The sequence below is a fragment of the Rhipicephalus microplus genome, chromosome 2 (genome assembly GCF_043290135.1).
Source record: "Rhipicephalus microplus isolate Deutch F79 chromosome 2, USDA_Rmic, whole genome shotgun sequence".
Lineage (NCBI taxonomy): Eukaryota > Metazoa > Arthropoda > Arachnida > Ixodida > Ixodidae > Rhipicephalus > Rhipicephalus microplus.
In genome coordinates this window covers 170,883,447-170,892,779 of record NC_134701.1, presented here as the reverse complement: position 1 = coordinate 170,892,779, position 9,333 = coordinate 170,883,447, and the positions used below count along the sequence as shown (strand labels likewise).

The following is a 9,333-nucleotide window of genomic DNA, read 5'->3' as shown; positions in this document are numbered from 1 at the left end:
AATCTGAACACAGCCGTGGTGTAAAATCTGCTCAGGCAAAGTTGGAACCACTTGCCCGGAGGTGCGGTGGCAAGATTGTCAGTTCTTTACTCGATATTTTGAAACACAGTGCAACCCACGATGGATGATTACTATTCATGAATGGTGCTTCGACAGATTCAGCCCCCTATGCTTCGCCAGCTCTCTGCATTGATTGGAAAGTGGTCTATACCTACCGTCGTGTTCATGAATTCGAATGTTACCCAACACTGTTGTATATATATTGTTGTGATGTTCCAAGTTTAAGGCATCTGGTAATGATGCGCTGTGGTTTTGTTTGTCGTGTCTTTTTTTTTGTTCTTGTATGCGAGGTTAACACACTATGATGGATGCGCATCACCTTTTCCAGGCTGCGACTCTAACAAACTTCATATACAACTTTCTTCGAATAGGACACAAGGCAACTAATTTAAAAGGCGTCTAACGTGGCACAATATACCAGTACACATACTGCTTCTCCACCTCATGGTGTGAAGACGATTCTGCTCCCGCGTTGTCGACGTCCTTTTTCTACAGATGGCGTCAGTGTTTCGACACTGAAATATTTTCTAATTGTAGAACATTTTCACATAGGTTCTTGAAACTACAACAACGGTGTTTATTTGAATATTGTTTTCAGCGGAGCATCTAATATGGTAAAAGAAAATAATTAGGTACTGGTTGGTAGACTGGGTTCGCTGCGGCGTTATTGACACAGCGGCGTGACTTGAAAGGCCTACTCCGGCTATTTTCTGACCATATCAAACAATTGGTGCTTCTACGTTACTGAGTCCTTTCGGTCAAGGGCCTGACAGTAGAAACACTCGACAAATTTTATGATAATTTTAAACACGCGGAAAAAGAACGCAGCACTGAAAGTGCTCTTGATTCATTACTTACGCTATAGACGCGTTCAATCTCTGTTTTGTTATCCAGTACATGACAGAATATGTAGCGAGTGGGCCATTAATACACGCGCTCGTTACGTGTTTTACACCTTTCTTACGGCTGGCGCCATTCTAGGCTTGTGCCACGCAATTTATGATGTGTTAAGGGGACTTCTGCTATATGACTTTTGTGTATTAAAATTTTATTACGAAGCAGCTTCAAGGAAAAGCATAGCTATGTGGTAGAAAACACGCTTGCCATGCAGACGGCCTACATTGGGTTCTTAGATCTTTATTCTTTGCTTTATTCTACTATTCAATTTTAGTCAAGAAAAAATTATTATTTTTGCTCACAATCAACCACACTGACATCAGCTCACAACTACTATCGGCATCAACAACTACTATCAGCTTGAAAATATTTCTTTTAGTTTCTAGACAATATGCCCACATCTATGCTGTGTAGGAAGAACGCGTCTACTGCAACGCCTATCAGTTTTCATCCAACGGGCTTGCTTCATTTGTGCTTGCTTCAAGACAATTACATGCGGCATTTTCTTGTCTCCAGGCTGTATTTGGATTCATATGGAGGATTGGTGCTCGGTTATGGCGGCGTCTGTTTACACAAGGTCTGTGAAAGCTCCAGATACTGTTTCATCCGGCCAGTGCACAAGAATTGTGTATGCTGGCTCACGCGTATATACAGTGACAGCACACATATCGCTTGGCTAGCCTAAATGAAAGAATGTGAGCCACCTACACTGTATATTGACGTTCGGCGAGACGTCATTTCCGATAGCCCTTAACCCCGCGCGAAAAGTTGTCAAAACGGTGGGGTTGAATATCACTGTATCTCCGCAGCGGGAAATGTAAATATTGAATAATTGGTTAGATTTCGTTGGGTGTCGTCTATATTGAATTCAGTTGACCATTCGTGTTTGATGAACTAGAAGTACTAGTCCTTTATTGTCTTGCGAGAACTCTCTGAAGTGTATTCACAAAGTGTTTTCTTTTTTAAATACCGTAATTTAGTATGTAGAGTGAATGTTTCAAAATATAAACTCAAGTTATGAATGTCACTACAGTATTTTTTCTAAGGTGAAAAACTGCACTTGATTGAATTAAATATAAGCGAAAGGAAGATGAAAAATTGTATAGACATACCTGGCTACAAGTATTTTTGGGCTGTGGTAAGGCTTCTGCAGCTCATACATAGTGTTTTCTGATGCAGCGTACTAAAGGCCACGACGCTGAAAATAAGTTTTACAAAAAAAATAGCGAATGCGCGAGGTCTATAATATAAATAGGGGACGCTCTAGGTCGAGGCCAGTGGGCCTGCGGAGAGCCATCAAAGAGGGCAGGTGGTGTTGACGATTCGTCTCGTTGCTTGGCGGGCACCATAGTGAAAACGTGATTTCACGCGCAAGTCATCGAAGACTACTGGCAGCATCGGTCCGCGAAAGTTGTATGGCTTCATCGGTAATTTGTTTCCTGCAAATGCGGTCAAGCCCAAGCTGGCGGGCTTCCGCAGCTTTCTGAGCGAAGTCGTCAACGCTGTGATTTCTGCTGGTGTCCTAGTCACGCAACGTCCATAAACAAGCTCGAATGGTGTTAGCTCTGTCATCTCTTGTAGAGCGGTATTGTATAAAAACTTGACGTACGGCCAAATTTCATCCTTCGATTCGTGCTCTACACCAGAATACTTGGATAGCATGTCAGCCAGTGTTTTGTTAACCGTTCCGTCGAGCCGTTGCTTTGGGGAAGATAAGCTGTAGTTTTGTGGTGGTTTTTGTGCGTCAGCTTGGCGACCAGTTGCAATTACTCTGTAGTAAATGTAACTCCGCGTTCGGTTATGAAGATAGCAGGTGCACCTTGACCCAAAAGAATGTTGTAGAAGAAGGTTCTTGTGAATGCAACTGCAGTATCTCGAAGCACCACTTTGGTATTGCGCATAGCGAGTCAGATAGTCAGTTGTGACAATTAACCATTTATTTTCTGAAGATGACGTGAGCAACTGACCGAGAAATTCTATTCCTGCTTGCCGAAACGGTGCTGAAGATGGATCTAAAGGCTGGAAGAAACTGGCGAGGTTTACGGGTAGAACTTTCCAATTCTTATAGTCAGAGCAGGTTTGAACATAGCGCTGAACCAACAAAAACAGCTGTGGCCAGTACTATTTTATAATATGCACGCTAATGTTTTGGCAATGGCAAAGTGAGCAGTAAAAAAATTGATGCAAGGTATAGGTTGGCAACAATAGTGGTCAGTCTACTTTGCGCCTATGGCTGTGTTCTAATGCTCACCGTAGATGGCTGAATAGACAGCTGAATGAACGGCGGCCAGCTTAAGTTTCATTCCAATTTTCACGTAGCCGGCAAAGTAGACAGCTCTGAGAAGACCGCATCGTAGACAAATACGATGCAGGCTGCTTTGCTGTCTAAACAAGATGGCAGCTCAGCGAATCGCTCCGATAGATCAAATCTCGCCAAAACGGCCGTCTACACACAAGCAGACGCTTTCCCAGACGCTCAATGTGAGTAGCGTTTATTTATTTTTGATTTTAACACGAATAAAGCCAGAAAATACAACTATTACGTTTGTTTCTTTCAGGTTTTTCTTCTCGACGCAAGGTGGCGCATCGCTGCGTAAAAGCTGTATAAACGTTTTCCAATTATCGGACAGCATGGGCTCGGTGCGGTCTTCTAAGCAGTCTGCGTTGACTGTCTACGTGCTGTCTTAGAATTGGAACACTTCCAATATTACACCAAATTGACGAAAATATAGTGCATAGTGGCAAGGCCTGAAATCTTTTCGGTTGAAGTTATCGCGCTACGCGGAAAGGATACACGTTCAGGGTGAACTAGAACTGTCTTTGCGGTACGAAAAATTCTCCGTCAAGCGCAAGCCATCGGCCGCTGACTGCGCGAAACCGAGTCTTTGTGGGCGTGACCTGATAACGGCGCTAAGCAAGAGCGGTGCGCCGACTGAACACCTAGCACCGGCTGCTTCGAGTACAGCCGTATGCCGGGTGAGCAGCCTGAATGCCAACTACGAAGTCGTCTTCTTGGCAGGCCTTGGGCTTTTCAAAAACGTTTACCTACAAGCCGCTTTAGGTGACGGTGACGCCAAAATTCAGTAAGTCGGTATGCATTCTTTACGCGCTCTGTGATAATGTCTCAAGCGAAATCGATCAGCTGGTGTTACTGGGAGTGTTGTCAATGGCAGAACACGTGAAATTTGCGGCGCCTATCTGAATGGCCTAGAAAAAAAAAAGACGGTAATGTTCTAATTTGCGGAGACGTTAATGTCGCCCTCATGCCAGGTTTTGATGTCGAGCATTATCCGTTTCCGATAGTCGAGGCCACATTTGCCAGCCTAAATGAGGGAAAGAACTTGAGCTCATTGGATTTCAAGAACGCGTACACTTATGTGCGGCTGGACGACGCGTCGCGCAAGTTGTGGCACGCATCGTGGCCTCCATTGTTTTAACAGGCAGCCGTTCTTGCAGCTGTTTTAGCAGCTTTTCACATTGTTTTAACAGGCAGATAGTTTTCGAAGGAAGTCGGATGCGATACTTAGAAGATTATCCGGCGTCCAAGGGCATAGCTCAGCACGCTGACTAATGCGTACACTCACACTCAATGGAACGTTGTGAGTAGGAACGCGAGTGAGAACTCATTATTGCGAGTATTCGTCAGTATGGATGCGAATGAGTATTCGTGAGACTGAGTAGGCGTGAGTATGAACGTGAGTGCGAAGGCTGAAAAAAATTGTGCTGAGTGAGTTTGAGTGAGTGGTCTGTTAAAGGGCCGATCTATGGCCTGGTGTAGAAACCGTTTTTATTTCTCTCACACGAATAGTTGGCTGTACACTACTTTCGGATGGTTTTATTATTGTTTTGTGTGACACGGCAATTGTTCGCAGTGTGGACAGTATTTCATATTTTTCCTGTTAACTCAACGCGTTTTTGCGAAATACCATATATATAGCTGGATAATCCGGTCCAGTTTTTTTTTATTTTTATATTTCCTGCATTCGTGAAGTCTATTATACAAGCCATCCCTGCCCAAATTGTGGCATTCAGACTGGCAGTGTTCTCCTATAATAAATAGATAAATAATAAATAAGTCACTAAATAAATAAATTGTGAATAAATGAGAAAATTTTGACGAGCTGATGGTCTTTTGTGCACTGATGCCGCACTATACACGCGGTTCTAGCGTTTTATTTCCACAGAAATGCGACGGCTGCTGTTCAACTCGTCACCCCTAGGTCAGCAGCAGAGCTCTTAGCTCAACACCACTACGGCAGACAACAAATCTTGAAAAGCTAAACAATATGATTATTTTTTATTTTATATCTCTATATATGCAGGTTGAAGAACGGCAACAATGCGTTCTGTAGTGTTCCTTCGAAAGTGCTTTGCCGGATGCACTGGCCCGTGCATCTCCAAATTATGAGAAGCAATGCACTCCTAGAAAACAAATACAGCATTAATATTGACGGGGTCATTTTCCGTAGAAAAAATAATTATGTTTAGTTTTGAAACTTTGTGTCCCTGTATATATACAATCGTTTTCTGTTCATATCCCTACGCTAGCCGAAATAAAACTATGAACGTCCACTGGAGCATGCCAATTACATAAACAAGGTAATACGCAGTAAATGGATTTCAGGGTTCCTACGCCTGCGCATTTTTATTTATTACGGACACACAGGCGTCTACAAAGAGAGCCACTTCTCAACTCAAACATTGTGTATGGTTTTTTCACTGGGTTCAGTCAGTCTTTGTTCAAGGAACACTTCAAGATAAATACCTGAAAAAAACTACAAGTGACTAAGCATACCATGAAAACAAATCAGGACAAAATATAGAAAGGGCAGTGTCCTCGTTTTATTTTCTTCATTGTTGATACAGACACAATTGTGAGGTATAGAAGCGGAATTCTGTCTTACATAGAATTACGCTTTCCTTCAGTGCTCTTGGTGCTCCGCTACTTTTTTTGTTCTTATTCGGGGCATCGCAATAAAAAGAGCTAAACGAATAAATGCTTTCAAGCCGCGGAACCCGGGTTCGAGCGTGAGGCTCGGCCACACTGCCGCTCCTGGCGCTGGCACGCAATTTGAAATGGCACTGCCTCCTTCAGTGTCTACAATATCCTGCTTGGACGCTTTAAACGAATGGCGTGAAAGAGAATGAGAGAGCCATTTCCTCTTCGCGGGGAAGTGGAATAGAAATGCGGACCACTCGCAACGTTGGTGATAAACAAACTTAGGGCAACCGCGGCGCCATCATAAATTGGGTTGCAGATCTGATTGATTGATATGTGGGGTTTAACATCCCAAAACCACCATATGATTATGAGAGACGCCGTAGTGGAGGGCTCCAGAAATTTTGAGCACCTGGGGTTCTTTAACGTGCACCCAAATCTGAGCACACGGGCCTACAACATTTCCGCCTCCATCGGAATGGGTTGCAGATCTATACCACTCACAATGAGAGTGTGGGTTCGCTCTTTGCCACTACAACATTATCAATTACAGAATTCTCGCTGTCGTTTAGTAACAGAAGGAAATGTCCAATAAATATTTGCTATAATCTTCAACTGCATTTATTCGTCATTTCAGGAAAATATAGCTATGAAATCGTCTTTCCTCCTATCTAGCTATATTTTTATCTCACTTTCTTCTTGTATATTTGGATAGTTGGCAGTCAGGCTTATATTAGGATGGCAGGGTTTATTGTTTAAATTCCTGAGCTGGACTGTTGTCGGTGATGTTTTTTTGAATTTCATGTTCATAGCAACACACTTTAATGCAACCTCTATTTCTGTGTTCACAACAGCAGTCATCATTTTATTGGTATGGACTACAGCAAATACAGAAGACCGCAACTAAATATGAAAGAATGGGCAGGCACTGACTCGCAACGTACCGAGCAACTGGCGCAAACCACCGTTCAACTGAAAATGATAATAATCTGAGATATCGAACACTCGCATCAATAATTCTGTCATCTGCTTGGTTATATGGCACACGAAAATATGTCTAACCAGCAGCATGTCAGCTTTATTCTTCACTGTTCTGCTTGTCATTGAAGTATGAGGAGCTGTGATGAACTGTATTGATTGTGTAAAATACAAGTATGCTGTGAAGTTTATTATTAGAACCGAAATTTTCGTTAAATATAAATTTCATACGAAGCGTTTGTTTGAACACTACCCAGCAAAAAAACGTACACTAAGGGCGCAAATAAAGATCTGTTTCATTCTCGCTTTCTTCTTTATGCACCTAAAGACCAACATTCTACATCTGCCGGGAGAAACAAGATGTCACCAATAGAAGATACAATGCCGCAATGAAAGCGGAATTGTGTCGAAAGGAAAACGAACATTTTTATTCTCTTGACAAGTGTACACAACTGCCGAAGCAAATCTCAGATATAGTAAGGCCGACAAGACATTCCACATATTGCATGATTGCTTTGCGTTAATTGCCAACCGGTCACAATGACTTTATGCCTTGTCTTTTTTTATACGCTTATTGCTTCATAGAGGGCTATGCAGACAAAGTGGTTCATTCTTCATATTAGTGCTGCGTTTGTTTCTCGCGTTAGTTTTTCAACTAAAGCGTAGGTGAACGCTATTTTCCTATGTATTTTTTTTCGTACTTATAGGAGCTTTTACCTTTCGTTCACTGCTTCATTTTGTGCGTGCATGCGTGTGTATGTGTGAGTGTGTGTGTGGGTGTGCTCGCGCGCGCGATGTACTGTATCAGTTCTGAGTTATAAGCAGCATGAGCGGAACATTCAGCGCCTTTCTAGTCAATTGTCGTTCATGCTGTTCTACCACAGATATTAAAAAACAACTTGAGTCTTAGTATGTACCTGATGCATCTACGAATAAAGTTTGTGAATAAATGAAAGCAGTTTGAATTTCACATTCATAAGTTAGAAACCACAAAAAAAGCGTGAATGAAGAATTACAAAAGAATTAGACTGGTCAGGATATACCATTGCTTCCGAACCTACTCGAAATTGACGTAACCAAATTTAAAGCCAAACATAAGAAATACTTAAGAAGTGGAGAAGCAATATCTGTACGAAAAATTTATGAGCGGATAACCCGTTTTCAATGGTAAGTAAGCTTATGTGTTTATCGTGAAGTGTAGGATTTATGCACTTTCGCGTTACGTTATATATATTATTTCAATGAGAACAGGGTTTGTAGTGAATACTGTTAGCAATATTGCAATATATCCTTATGTTACACACGTGGGGCTTGTTCATCCTGTTATTCTAGAAACCAGGGAATCTACTCGTGCAAATAGTCCTGCCGCGGTGGTGTAGTGGCTAAATACGCTGCTGCTGATCCGCAGGTCGCGGGATCGAATCCCGGCGGTGGCGGCTGCATTTCCGATGGAGGCGGAGGTATTGTAGGCTCATGTGCTCATATTTGGGTACACGTTGAAGAACCCCTGGTGGTCGAAATTTCCGGAGCCTTCCACAAGGGCGTCTTTTATAATCATATGATGGTTTAGGGACGCTAAACGCCACATACCAATCATTACTCGTGCTGATACTGTGAAAATGAGCCTGTTTGTAGCACGAAACAACAAAATCTGTTCGCATTTAGATGCAACAGAAACACATACTCTAATTGAGCTTCACAAACAATCAATAGATAAGATGATTGTCTTTGTGCACACTTCTACAACAAATATTCCTTGCTGTCGCCATGGTCACCTATATAGTTATAACTGATTGATATGAAGTAAATATGCTACTTTTATATACCACAGAGTTGTATACATTATAAACAAATATGTCCTGAAAAATTTGACCTTGTTAGCGTGCTTTATCTAGGGCTTGGAAGGTTTTGCCACTAAAAAGGATTCTCAGGCGATCGATCGACACTTCATTTTTTGAGAACCTTACCTTCGCTCAAAAAATCTACATACATAAACTTTAAATCGTACCTCATAAGCAGGTGTCAGGAAATGAGGTTGTGTACCTACATACTTTCTTTCAGAAAAAAAGGAAACAAACTTGATGACACTCAGCAAAATTGCAGCAGTCGTTTTTCCGTCTTGTCCGAACTGCTTTAGAGCCCCCCCCCCCCCCCTCTTTTTTTTCCTACATAGAAACTGAAATTCCGAAGAAAACTTTCCACTTTAGATATGCGTTCTTGCGCTGTCGGGAACACCGATAAGCCGATAATACTCAATCTCTTTTGTGCCAACTCGTGTCGAATATATCAGCATGCATAATGTAGCCAGCAGGCAGCGTGGTATCTCGACGATGTTGTTTGAGCGCAAAGCTTCCATTTTTGAGAAAGTTGGTGTTCTTCGTGTAATCAAAAGATCAAGATTTTTTTGTTTCTCACGGCATCAACTCTACCGTGCATCCGCCAGTTTTCTCGGCGAAACC

At 42.2% G+C, this 9,333-nt stretch overlaps 1 long non-coding RNA gene across 1 annotated transcript; it reads left to right on the top strand.

The window, feature by feature from the left end:
* Positions 1-3,910: 3,910 nt before the first annotated feature.
* On the top strand, positions 3,911-7,173 carry LOC142786662 (uncharacterized). The gene is made up of 2 exons (XR_012889107.1): positions 3,911-4,040; positions 6,751-7,173. It is a non-coding gene; the product is annotated as an uncharacterized LOC142786662 (long non-coding RNA).
* The last annotated feature ends 2,160 nt before the right edge of the window (positions 7,174-9,333 follow it).